The sequence below is a fragment of the Ursus maritimus genome, unplaced genomic scaffold (genome assembly GCF_017311325.1).
Source record: "Ursus maritimus isolate PB19 unplaced genomic scaffold, ASM1731132v1 scaffold_2, whole genome shotgun sequence".
Lineage (NCBI taxonomy): Eukaryota > Metazoa > Chordata > Mammalia > Carnivora > Ursidae > Ursus > Ursus maritimus.
Window position 1 is genome coordinate 35,473,892 of NW_024424452.1, and position 12,996 is coordinate 35,486,887.

The 12,996-nt window shown below is 60.0% G+C and overlaps 1 protein-coding gene across 1 annotated transcript in view; it reads right to left on the minus strand.

The window, feature by feature from the left end:
- The window catches only part of GLIS2 (GLIS family zinc finger 2), an 18,881-nt gene extending 13,667 nt beyond the window's left edge, over window positions 1-5,214 (minus strand). The window contains exon 1 of the mRNA XM_040635401.1: window positions 5,180-5,214. The gene's annotated coding sequence lies outside the window, so the exon portion shown is untranslated. The remainder of the gene's footprint in view (window positions 1-5,179) is intronic.
- Window positions 5,215-12,996: the final 7,782 nt, after the last annotated feature.

A 12,996-nucleotide genomic window follows, 5' to 3' on the forward strand; every position in this document is an offset into this window, starting at 1 on the left:
ACAGGCAGGACAATGCAGGGCCCCACAGCCTGGGGGGGGAGGGGGACATCACAGCTCAGGGGCAGTCAGCCTGAAAGTGTGGGGATGGGGGTTGGGGGTTCTGGATGCAGGAGGGAGTGGCCCAGGGGAGAAATGGCTCAGGCAGGCTGGGACTTGCCAGCCAGACCCAGATGGACGATGGGGAGAAGGGAGGGAGAGAGGCTTCCTCCGGACGCAGCTGCCCCCATGTCATACCCCCGTGCCCGCACAGTGGATGGGGGTGGGGGGAACAGGAGAAGAGCTGAGGGGATTCCCAGGTTGAACTGACATTTCAGAGGCCAGGGACAGTCTTAGGCTCTGGTCCCCCTCTGTCCCTCCCTGACTCCAAGTGACCCCAGGTCAAACCTTCAAATCTCTGAGCTTCAGTTTCCCCCCCAGTATCCCCCCTGCTGCCCGGCAGCCTTCTGACTCCCAGGGTCCCAGTGGGGCACTAGCCTGTGAGTGCATTTGTGCAAAGGAGACAAGACCCTCCGTCAGCTGGGCAGGATTGTTTTCCCAGGGCTGACTCAGGCAGCTCAGCAGTCTCCTGGGGCCTCTGGAGCCTCCCACCCGCCCTTGGCCATGACTGGAGGAGGGGGCCAGGGGCTGGGTCAGTCCCCTCCCCAGGCAGCCATCTGCCAAGGCAGGAGTACGTGTGCACACACATGTCGCACGCTGCATTGAGGGGCCCTCCCTGCGGCGGGTACTACCTGGCTTCTCAGGCATTGAAGACAAAGGGCCTGAGGAAGCCCCAGCCTCTCCCCCGACCCCCAGTCATGGCATTGGAAGATTCTCAGTTCCTCTGCCCATCCCCCACCAGGGGCATCTGGAGCAGATGGAAAGTACCCCCCCACACCCAATGCTGGAATCACTTCACATCTCCGTGCCCCCCAGGCTCCTCCCAGCCTGACCACCAGTTAACCAGAACCGTCCATGCCATGGGGAGGGGGAGGAGGAGAGGAAGGCCAGAGCTCCCGCCCCTCAAGCTGCCCAGAGCCAAGGCTTCTACCCTGCCCAGCCTGAGGGAGCTCGGAGAGAAGCATCCTAGCCAGGATGGCAGGTCAGGCTCTGGGGCTCCCTGGGGACCAGCTGCATAGAGGCCCTCAGAGCTCCCCTGAGAGGGTCTCCTAGCACCAGAGCTGGAATGGGTAGAAGGGCCAGTGACCCCCGTAGTCCTGCACCAGGCCTCACCTCCCCCTGAAGCAGTCTGCAGCTTAGGCCAGAGGACCAGTGCCAGGGAGAGGGGGCTGCTGGGGCCAGCTCAGCTTCCCCTCAAGGGCAGGATCCCTTCTCACCCCAGGCTGGGAAACTGACCACCAGGTATCCGCCCCCACACCAGCCACAGCAGACCCAGCAGCTCGGGCCCAGATGCCCACTGGCCCCGTTCCACCGTAAACTTGTTTCTTCATTTGTCAAACAGCCATCAGTGATCTTCCTCACAGGGCTGATGTGGCATTTCAGGTGATAGATACCAACACCTGCCAAGTCCCCAGGGCCACTGGAAGGCGCTGATTTTTTCAGGGAGTTGCCCCGCCCATGACAGCACCCCCATCCCTGCCCCCAGGGCCCTCCGCTGGTACTGTTATCAGCTGGAGAGCAGCAGGGGTTTCCTGGTCTGAAAGGAGGGCCCTGTCTCCTCCAGGCTGTGCTCCTGACAGGACCCCCAGCAGCACATCCTTTCGTGTCCCAGCATCAAAGCTTCAACCCTGGCTGGTCAGCAGAGCACCAGAGGTCCCACCAGAGGTGGAAAATGCTGAGTCCCTGCCCCGAGCCGCACCTGAATCCGAATTCACCAGGGTGCTGCTGAGGTAGCCCCCTTCGAAGCCACTGGAGCAGATGTGTCCCCAGAGCTTTCCAAAAGCTGCGGGGTGGTGGCAGGCTGGGGAAAGACCAGGTATCCCATCTCAGAGAGGTGACGCCCCCACACATGTCTGGGCCGCCCACCTCTATGGCCGTTTTACAAGAGAACCAACGCAGGCTAGTGAGAGCTGCATTTTTCTGGCTGGCCCTAAGCTGCCTCCTCACCAGCCGGGGACTCTCCCCACCTCTGGGTGAAGGGGGGACCACCCGGCACCTTCCACCAGTGACCCTCTGGCCTCCATCATCTGTGTGAAATAGAAAATTGACAGTAAAAACCCTGAACAGAGGGAGGCTTCTCTGCAGCCTCAGAAAAGGCTATCCCCCTACTCCATCCAGCTCAGGGCCTCTCCACTGCAAGCTGAACTCCCTGCCTGGGTGAGGGGCCTCCACAGCCTCCCCTGGTACACAACCTGGGGAGACATCCGGTGTGGGAGGCGAGAGCCAGGAGCAGCCAGCTCCCCCACCAAACCCCAGCATGCCTCCCAGCACCAGGGCCCCACCCCAAACGCCTCCCAAAGAGCTCCAAGGCCCTGGCCCCAACATCTGGTCCCCCAGCCACAGCTGTCGCCACCCTCCCTCATCCTGGGATTGCCCCAAACTCTGCCCAGCACCCGTCCCCACCCCCTCGCCCAAGTGGGAAATTTGGATTCCAGGCAAGTCAGGGTAGATGAAAATGCACATGGGAAAATGTCGTCAGGAAAACACATTCTTCCTTCTATACCACAGTTCAGACCCCGGGAGGATTAGGTGGCAGAAGACACTCCAACCGCCTGGGGCCAAGGCCAGGCCAGGGAAGGAGGGGAGACGGAAGCGTAGGGGCTGCAAGGTGGGGCTGAGAGGGGTACGGGTCCCAGAGGGGCCCCAGGGAGGGGCCCTGGCAGAGCTCTGTCTTCCTGCAAGCCAGTGTGCCCTCCACTGGCACCCCCAGCGAGGGGAGCCCAGGCAGAAGACATTGCTGTGGCTACCCATTTGCAGCTGGCTTTTTAGAAACAACAAAAGCTTTGGGGGGACGCGGTTCACACGATTGTTTGAAAGGAGGTTTTTGGATGTCTGTGGCATCCAGTTATTCATACTGACTCCGCCCACGGATAATTGAGAGTTGGCTTTGGTTGGCCTGACCCCACTTCTCAGTACCCCCCACCAAGTCTTCTCATGGACTCCAGCTCAGGAAGCTCACCTTGCCTGACCTCTTGGTTTTACAGATGAGGAAACTGAGACCCAGAAGGGGGTGGGGGAGCCGGCCCAAGGGCCCCTGGGAGTTGGTGGCCTGGCCCAAACTCAAATCCAGGATATCAGATGCCTAGGCCAGGGGCTTTTCCCACTCACCCTCAAGGCTGTGGCCTGGCTCTCGCGAATCCCCCAAAGCCACTGACTCTAAAAGCAGTGGTGCCTGGAAGTGGGGTGACTCACTGTCTGGCTTCCTGGGGCACCCCCTCCCCATCAGTGAGGGAGGGACTGGCAGGTGTCCCTGTGTAGAGAGCCAGGAGCAGGGAGAGGCCCCCCAGGGGACCTGGGCCAGGGTCACTCAGGGGCCGAAGAGCCCCAGCTGGAGGGATTTAACACCAAAGGTCAAAGGTCACAGACAGGGAAGGGCGGGCAGGCTCTGGGGGTCAGAGGGTCAGCGCTAATGGCAGCTCCGGAAAGGAGGGGGAGGGTAAGGAGCTAAGGAAAACAGGGCTGCTTCCAAGGGGTCCTCAACCCCCATAAACTGTGCCCCAGCCCCCTGGCACTGCCTCCTGCCTGGCTGGTTGCAGACAGGGCCAAGCAGAGCTGGGGGTGGGCTGTAAAATGGCCTGGGCTGGAGCTTGGGGAGGGGTGTCCTGGGAAGGACTCCCCAGGTGCAGCCCCTCCCCCAGGGTGGGCTGGGGCCAGCTGGGAGGCCCAGCCCAGGCCCAGAGGGGAGAAGGAGGAGCAGAGGGGGAAGGCTCTGAGGTCACGGGGAGGGATATGTGGGCTGGGCTGAACAGCTGTGGCACTGTGGCACCAGTAGTGGGGCTTGGAGGGGACTGGGTGGGTGGGCAGATGGAAGGGGTCAGTTTCCCCTTCCCTGAGCTTGGGAGCTGAGGAAGGCCCTGGGGGAGCAGAGTGTCTCCTGCTGTTCTCTAGCTTCAGCTAAGCCCCACCTTACCTCCAGGACGTGAGACCCTTAGGAAGGCTGTGTCTAAAGACCACAGCTCGGGCCCTGTCCCTGGCCTAGACCAAGAGCCACGAGAGCCCAGGCCTTGGCCAGGTCCCCGGCTGGCCTGGCTGCCCCCTCAGTGTCAAGCGTTCCCTTCAGAGCCAAGATCCCGGGCTGTGATGGCTGGGGGCCCAGGGCTCCTCCCAGGATCCCTTCCCGCTTCCCAGGCCCCAGGGCAGGGCCAGGATCCCAGCAACCATCACTGCCCCGGGTGGCCAGGCCAGGCGGGCCCTCCTGGACAGGCGGACAGGCAGCATGCTGCCCTGCTGTGGCCTGAGTATCCAACTGGCCAGGGCAGTGTGCCAAGGCCTCCAGGTGCCAGCCTGGATTCCAGCCCCATTCCAGGGGGCCTGCGGGGAAGCAGGGTGCCGGCATCTCCCTCCCTCGGGATGCACCTGCCTCACCCCTCCCCCACTCCCTCCAGACCCTCCTCCAGGCCGTCGGATACCCCTGCCCTCTTCACTTTGCCAGGCTGTTCTGCTTCCACCCAGACAGCAGTGGCCGAACAAGTGCCAGACAGAACTCCAGCTCCCAGTCCCCGCGCGGCAGCACCTCCTGTCCTGACCCCCACGGACGCCTCCCTCCCCCGGCCCAGAAAAGGCCCTGGCTAGCCAGGGGCAGCAGTGGGGAGACTTTCCGGGACAAGGGAGGAGACACCTTTCAAACCCCGTCCTAGGAACAGCCCCCGGCGCAGCCGTGTTAAGGGGCGGCTGCCCGGCTGCCCCAGACAACTTCGTGCCCAGGCTCCGGGGGCCCCCTCTCACACCGCAGTGCGCCCCCACCGCGGCCGCCCAACTTCCCCGCCGAAGTTTGCTCCCGCCCTGGACCCGGCCGTGGCTCGCCCTGCCTCCGGACGAAGGGAGGGAAGGAGGGAGGAGAAAGACGGAGAGACGGAGGGACGGGGCCGGGGAGCCGGCGAGGGAGGGAGCGCGCGAGCCAAGCGAGCGAGGGAGCGAGCGCAGGGGCCCCGGCGAGGGCTCACAATGGCCCGGGGCGAGGCGCGGACGCGGGAGGAGGAGGCGACTCTCCGGTCCCGCAGCCCCCCGCAGCCCCCGCGCGACAGCCCAGCTCCCCCGCCCGCCCAGTCCCGTCCCCGCGGCGCGACGCCCCGGGGCTTCCTACCTCGGCGGCGGGGGCGGTCGGGCTCCCGGCTGCGGGCTCCGGCGGTCTGGGGGCTGCTGGGGAGCGAGCGGGGGAGGGGCCGGGGCGGGCGGGGGCCGGGGCGCGAGGCTTACGCGGCGCGGGCTCCCCTGGCACGGCCGCCCGGCGCCCGGCCGCTCCGCCACATCTGCAGCTCCGGCAGGGAAGGTGGCCGCGGCGGCCGGGCCGTGCGGGGATGTCTTAGAGAGGGAGGGAGGAGGGAGGAGGGATTCGGCGGGAGGAGGGCCCGGCCAGCCTCGGAGGAGGGGGAGGAGGAGGGGCGCGGGGGGGCGGCCTTGCTCCCTCCTTCCTCCCCCGCTGGTTCCCTCGCGCCCGCCCTCCCAGCAAACCCCTCTCGCCGCGGCGGCCCCAGGCCCGGGGCGCCAGCTGCCAGGCGGGGCGTGCGCGTCGGGGGGAGGGGGCGGCCGGGAGCCGGCGTTGGGCCGGGGGAGGGGAGGGAGAGAGGGAGGCGAGGCCCCGGGAGCGGGCACCGGGAGGGAGGGGGCGCCCGGCCGCGGCGGAGCGGCGCGCGTCCCCCTCGGCCCCATCCTCGGGTACCACCCCCCCGCCGCGGCCCCGCCCCCGGCCCGAGGGCAGCGCTGGGACACAGCCCGGAGGTGGCCTGGGGGTGGCGGGGGCGGGGGGGGGGGAGGGATGTCCCGCCCTTGGGGAAGCCCGGGGAGGGGGCGGGCGCGCGGATGACCGGAGGGAGGGCGTGCGGGCCCAGAGGAAAAGCCCCGAAGACCGGGAAGATGGAGGAGGTCGCTGCGGCCGAGGGGGCGGGGGCCCCTCGCCTCCCTCCCGCGGGGTCACCTTGGCCAGGCCCCCCGCGGCCCCGGGCGGCGGGGAGGGCGGCAGGAATGCCTCTCCGCAGGCCCTGATTTCTCCGCCCAGCCCAGTTCCAGGAACGCGCGGGCAGCGCCCGGCGGGCAGAGGCCCCGGCTCCGGATTGGGGAGGCGCAAGCCTGGGTTCGAGGCCGGGATCAGACCCTCCCTCCCGTTCCACGCCGGCCGGGTTAGTCCCCGTCTTGCCCTCGGCCTCAGTTTCCCACATAGTGGAATTAGGACGAGGTCCGGCCGGGAGCAGTCCGGGCTTCCGCTCGGCCCCAGTCTTGGCCCCAGCAGTTGGGACAACCTGCGTTCCCAGCCTGAGCGCTGCGGAGGTCCTTGGTCTCGCGGGGCGCGGCGCTCGCGGTTAGGAGGTGGAAAGAGTGGATGCCGGCGAGTGTGAAAGCCCCGCACCCGCCTAAGCTGTCTTTTCCCTCCTGATGTTGAACCCAGGCTTGTGTTCTTGAGTGTGTCTTGTTTGGGCCAATCTGGAGCCCCTGCTCCGTTATCTTCTCGGTGCTCTGCTGTCGGGTGGCAAATCTTGGTTCAAAAGCAGACCTCCTCCTATTGGCCAGCCCCCCCCCCCTTCAATTTGGCCTTGAGAAGTCCAGGAGAGGAAAACATCCTCTTGCAGGTGAGGCATCTGACTCCGGGTGTCATTTCACTTTCGGGTGTGTATTTGATGCCGCTGTCCCCAGAGAGGCCGGTGGGTCTTGATCACGCGGCATCCTCAGCTCCTGACACAGGTCTTGGCACATAGTAGGTGCTCAAGACATGTTGCACGATGGACACAGGATAGATGCTCATTACCAGTTAAGTGAATAATTACAGTGGGTGCTCATGACTGTTGGATAAATGGGCACAGATTTCCTGCTCTGAAGTTGTTACATGGACACACAGGAGATGCTTACTCTCTTTTGGGCAAATAGATACACAGTTGGTGCTTACGATGGTTGCATGAATGGACACATAACAGGTACTCATGACTTACATGAATAGACACAGAGTAGGTGCTCATGAACTGTTGGGTGATACATGAAAGGCTTGTAGGCCGGGAAAGTAGTGATTTGGAGGTGACCTCTTCCGCCCCCACCCCACCCCGATTTCCCTCCTGTGGATAATGTGGAATGAGACCGAGTTAAACATTAGCCGGCAGATGGGCCTGGGGGCAGGCCAGCGTTGGGACCTAGCACCTTCCAGGAGGGGGCTGTTAAGGGCCGACTCTCCAGTTCCGCTGGGTGCTTGGGGAGGAGCAGAGACTGAGGGCCGCAGAGCGCCCCCTCCCGGCGCCAGGTATCTGGGCGATTCCGCCCTCAGCGCGGCCCTGCAGCCGGAGGCATGGCGTTCAAACCCGCCAGGTCTGGCTCCAGCCCTGGGGGAATCTAGGTATATTGAAAAAAAGGTGCACAAGGGGCTACTTCTTTATCTATTAATAATGTTTATAGCGTGCCTGCAGGATGCCAGGCACTGTGCAACAGTGGAGACAAGAGCCAACAACCTCAGCTGTCCTTGCCCTCACGGGTCTTAAAATCAGTCGGTCCGACCTGAATCCAGTGACCAGGGAAATCCAACGACCTCCACGCCATGAGGGGCACTTGATCATAAGAAACCTTTACAGCTGGAGGGACTTTCTCATTGTTTTTCTACACACAACTGTTTTCATGGACAAGCAGGTTGCTCCCAGTATGATTCTTTTTTTAAAGATTTTATTTATTTCTTTGAGAGAGAGAGACAGATCATGACCTCAGCTGAAGTCAGATGCTTAAGGGACTGACCTACCCAGGTGCCCCAAATGAGGCACATTCTTTTTTTTTTTTTTTAAGATTTTATTTATTTATTTGACAGAGATAGAGACAGCCCTCGAGAGAGGGAACACAAGCAGGGGGAGTGGGAGAGGAAGAAGCAGGCTCATAGCGGAAGAGCCTGATGTGGGGCTCGATCCCAGATCGCCGGGATCATGCCCTGAGCCGAAGGCAGACGCTTAACCGCTATGCCACCCAGGTGCCCCGACCAAATGAGGTACATTCTTAACACATACTAGCCATCACTACCTGGTGTCCACAGTTCCAGGACTCAGATGGAGTCCCCTTACCTGCAGATAAGCCCCTAAATTTGGCTTTTGCAAATCCAGCAAGAGTGAAGAACTATATAGTCTTGGTGGAGTTGACCCAACCAGAAACCCCCAATTCTCAGCCAGACCAGTTCTTTCTCTATACTGGATACTTTTATTTTTTTTTTAGGTAGGCTCTATGCCCAATATGGGGCTTGAACTCACCACCTGGAGATCAAGAGTCACATACTCCACTGACTGAGCCAGCCAGGCACCCCCAGATGCTTTACTTTTATGATAGTCACAATAACCCTGAGGGCGAGTCCTATTATTATTCCCATTTTACAGAGAAGGAAACTGAGGCAAAGTAACTTGGCCAAGGTCTTAGAAGCTAGTGGGAGGCACAATCCAGATTGCAGTCTCAATTGATCTGATTCCAAAGCTTGTGTTATACCCAACTATCTCCCTGGGGGATCAGATAAATTATGGTTTGGGGTATAGGACATCTGTGAGCTCCAGGGTTTGAAGGGGGTTTTTGGGTTGTGGTTTTCTTGGAGGCAGCACCTGCTATAGCAGTCAGGCCAAGCTTGGCTTCCTCCTTCCTGGTGAAAGGTGGGTAAGGAGGGATGTCCTCCTCCCTACCATTACCCTGGGTTTCCTCCCTCTAAGAATCCTTACTCTGAGCACCCAAACTTTGGTACCTGCTCCCCTCCCTTGTATTATGGACGGTCTCCCCTACTAGACTGTAAGTTGCCAAGTTCCCCAAAGAACAGGACACAAGGGCAGTATCTGCTTTGTCACAGGGCCTGTCACCTAGTAAATGCTTCATAAATATTTCTGTTATGAATGTGTCCCCCCAAATTCATATGTTGAAGCCCTAATCGCCTCTCTCCAATGTGATACTATTTGTATATGGGGTCTTTGGTAGGTAATTAGGTTTAAATGAGGTCATGAGAGTGGGGTCTCCATGATGGGATCAGTGCCCTTATAAGAAGAGGAAGAGAGATCAGAGGTTCCCCTGCCCCCTGGCCATTTGATGACATGGGAAGAAGGCGGCCATCTACAAGCAAGGAAGCGAGTCCTCACCAGAAACTGAATCCACCAGCACTTTGAACTTGGACTTCAGCCTCCAAAACTGTGAGAAGTAATGCGTGTTAAGCTACCCAATCTGTGGTATTTTGTAATAGTAGCCTGAGCTAAGGTAATTGCTGATAGGTAAATTTGGGAGGCTGAATCTGGTCTCCTAAACGTTCAACAATAAACATTTATTAAACATCTCCTAGGTTCCCATTCATTCAACACATGCTTATTAAGCTCTTATTGTGTGTTTATTCATCAACATTTATTGAGGGCCTACTGTGTGCACTGGGATTGGCAACCCCATCCGTGCCTTCAAGATCTCTCAGTCTGGTGGGGGAACTATCATTACCCAGAGGGGACGCAACTCCCTCATTCACACACATGCACACTGCAAGGAGGGTATCCTGCACAATATAGATGCTTAGTAAATGACTCGTCAATTAACACAAAATGCTGGGTCCAGAGAAACTCAGCGGTATAAACACAGTTCCTGTCTTTCCTGAGCCTTAATCTATTCAAGGAGCTGAAAGTAACTAATACAAGACAGCATAAAGAAGTGAGCCCTATGACCTATATTGTACATGTAGGAGAGACAACAGGAACCAGGACAGATGAATGGCAGCAAACCCCAAACTCCAGCCCGTGACCTTAGCCAAGCCATGGGATCTTTCTGTGCCTTAGTATCCCTATATGTGAAATGGTGATCCTCATGCCTATTATGGGGTTGTGTGAGCCTCAGTGCAGAGGGCACAGGAGGGTCTCCGATGATGATGATGATGCCTGATGGGGAAAAAGAATGCAATAAATAGTAGCTATTGTTATCAATGAAGCCTGCAACGCACTGTGGGGGCCCAGGAACAAGGATGGAGTGATGGAGGGAGTGAGATCAGGGTGACTTATTAACCTTGAGCTGGGGCCTGGTGAGCTCTCTCCCGTTGGCGCTGGCTTGCTGTGCCTGCAGGGCTGGGGCTGACTATGGGTGGGGTGTTTATTCTGGGAAGCAGCCGTGGCTGCTCCTCACACCCTGCTCCAGCGAGAAAAGAGGGCTTCAAGTCAGAACTGAGTCCTGTGCTGGGTCTGGCAAGTATAAGCCAGCCTACCTGTCCACGTGGCCCGGGCTGAGAATATCCAGGAGGCACAGACCCAAGGGCCAGCTGGGTCATTCAGGTTCAGGACACACTCTCCCCACGGGACTCACCCGACCCCCAGGAATCCAGTTCTCGAGAACCTGAAATGCTCAGCTTTTGGAGCTCTGGAGGATGAGCCCTGGATGCCAGCATGGAGGTGAGGCTCCTGGGCTGGGGGTGGAGGTGGGTGAGGTGACATTGGAGGTGGGGATGTCTCCTCAGGCTTCTCAGGTGTTAGAAAAGCCCCTGAGCCCCTTCATCAGGCGGCTTCGTGGACATTCACCGGGGCAGTCGCACAAGCCTGGTACTTAGGCAGGGCCTATGCTTGGCTGAATGTTCTGCCATCAAATTCTTGAAATTCTTAATCATTTTGGAACACAGGGCCAACCATTTTCATTTTGCATTGGGTCGGGCAAATTGTGTACCCTGTCCTACCTTCATGCTTTGGTTTCCCCCCATAGTAGCTTCTCCCTCAAATGGGGCATTCAGATACACCCCTCAGCCAACCCCAGCCAGCCAGGAGGGCCTTAGGTAAGCCCATTTCCTAAAAGGCGGTGGGGGGGTCCAGCTCCTGACCCCTCCCCCAACCCATCGGTACCAACCTTTTCGAAAAAGCTCAACGCCAGCAGTGTGATAGTGGGTAAGTCACTGAACTTCTCCGAGCTTCTGGGGCGTGATGAATGTTGTACTTAATTCAGTTGGACTGTTGAGAAGTTTGAAAGAGGTAGTTCATATAAAAGGCACAGTGCCTGGCACAGAACAGACGCTCAATAAAGTAGAACTATTATTTTGTTTTAAAAATTAGTATTGTTACAAGCTCTAAATTGGAGGAAGGGAGAAAGGGAAGGGTCAGACGCATCCCAATGGCCCTGCCCCAGGAAGGAGGAGCCGCCCCTCCCCTGGGCCCGCCCCTTTGCCTTCCGAGGGAGGAGACCCCCCGCCCAGGGCAGAGACGAGGGGGCGGAGGAGCGGGAGCGACACATTTTTGAGTTGTGACCAAGTGGAAACTCCCTCCCGGAGGCGGAAGCCGGGGGCGCCCCACTGGGGCCGGAGCCTCCGCCGGGGAGGATCCGCAGCGAGGGCGGAGGCCCGCCCGCTTGAGAGGGCCCACCGTCACCCGCTACATGAATATGAATGAGCCGGCCCAGGCGAGCGGAAGTGCGAGCGGCCCGGCCCGTGGCCCCGCCCCGCCGCGGCCCCGCGCCTGGGGCGTGGTCTGCCCGCTGACGCCCCGCCCCCGCCCCGCGCGGGCCTCCTTCCGGCGCGCCGGGACGTGACCTCGCGGGCGCTCGCCGGAGCCGCCCTCGGGGAGAAGTGCCCGCGCCCCCGCACAGGAGGGCCACCCTTTGTCCCCGGCGCCGCCCCTGGAGCCCGCGTCCCACTGCCAGCCGCGACTGGCGGCCCACCACCCCTCCCCGAGCGCGCTGCTCCTCCAGCCCCGGGTTGGGCTGGCTGTCCCCAGGACAATGTCGGCCCCGGGGCCAGGCTCCCTGGATAGGACTCCTTCACGCACTCGAGCGAGTGCTCGCAGGAACGCTGCCCTCAGAAGGCTTCCGTTTCAGGGCGAGAGAGGCCAGCAGGTGAATCAGTAGACCGCCCAGTGTGTCCGAGTGTGAAGTCGAGGACAAAAGCAGGGGAAGAGCGTCAACTAGGCGGCTAGGAAGGGTCCCTGAGGAGAAGCCAGTGACCAAGCCTGTGCCTGGGCGTTTGACGGGCCTCAGGGCCCTGAATCAGGGTGGGGTGGCTGGAGTGGAGGGAGGGGAGAATGAAAAGGATGGAATAATGATAATAATGGGTCAGGTGTTGAGAAGGTACCAGGCAAAGTGCTAGGTGCTTTATGCATATAATTTCCATACATCCTCTGGACAACCCAGACCTGGACAGTACCATTGTCTGAGAGGTTAAATAACTTGCCCAAGGTCCCACAGCATTGGAGCCCAAGGAGTTTGATGTCATTGCCTGAAACACACCCAGGAGACCCAGGGTGGGGTGACCCTGCCCAAGATGGGTCCTCTACCCTGGGCCTCAGTTTCCTCCCAGAGTACTAAAGGGAAAGTGCATGTTGGGGGGATGACTGACCTCCTGAAATGAAGGATGGGCAGGCAGGTTCCTTTTTGCCAATAATCGGCCCAAAAGCCAGTCTGCTGTAATGCATACCCAGCAGTTAGGGCCCTGAAACCGAGTCTGAATTCAGTGCACAAAACAAGGGTGTAGCAGGAGCCTCTGAGGATGTCTGTTCTCCTGGGAGTCTCTTATTGTCTGGGAAGCACTTGTCACCCTCCAGGCTTTGGAGCAGGTACAAGTGGCTTCAGGGAGGGAGGGCGGAAGGCCCAGAGCCTGCTGCTTCTGGGAGTGGGGGGAGGGGGGAAGCCCAGAATGGCTGAGTGCTCCCAAGCAGTAACAAAGGCGGTGCCAGCCGGGCAGGCTGTGTGTACCCACCAGCAACTGCAGGACTAGCAGAATCACTCAACATCTCCGTGAGCCTGGAGCAATTAAAACATACACATGAAATCCACCCCAGTCGGCCCCTGCAAGCGGGTTCTCTGACCGCTGCGCAGACGAGTTGGAAAGGGCCCCAGGGTTGCCAATCTGGGTTCTGCTGGCTGTGCTGACTGCTTCTCTGCTGTGGGAATGGGGGAAATGTTTTTGTGCTCCTCCGAAGATTGGCCTGTGCCTCTGATCCCAGGAAGGCCTGTGGGTTTCTAATGGGGGCA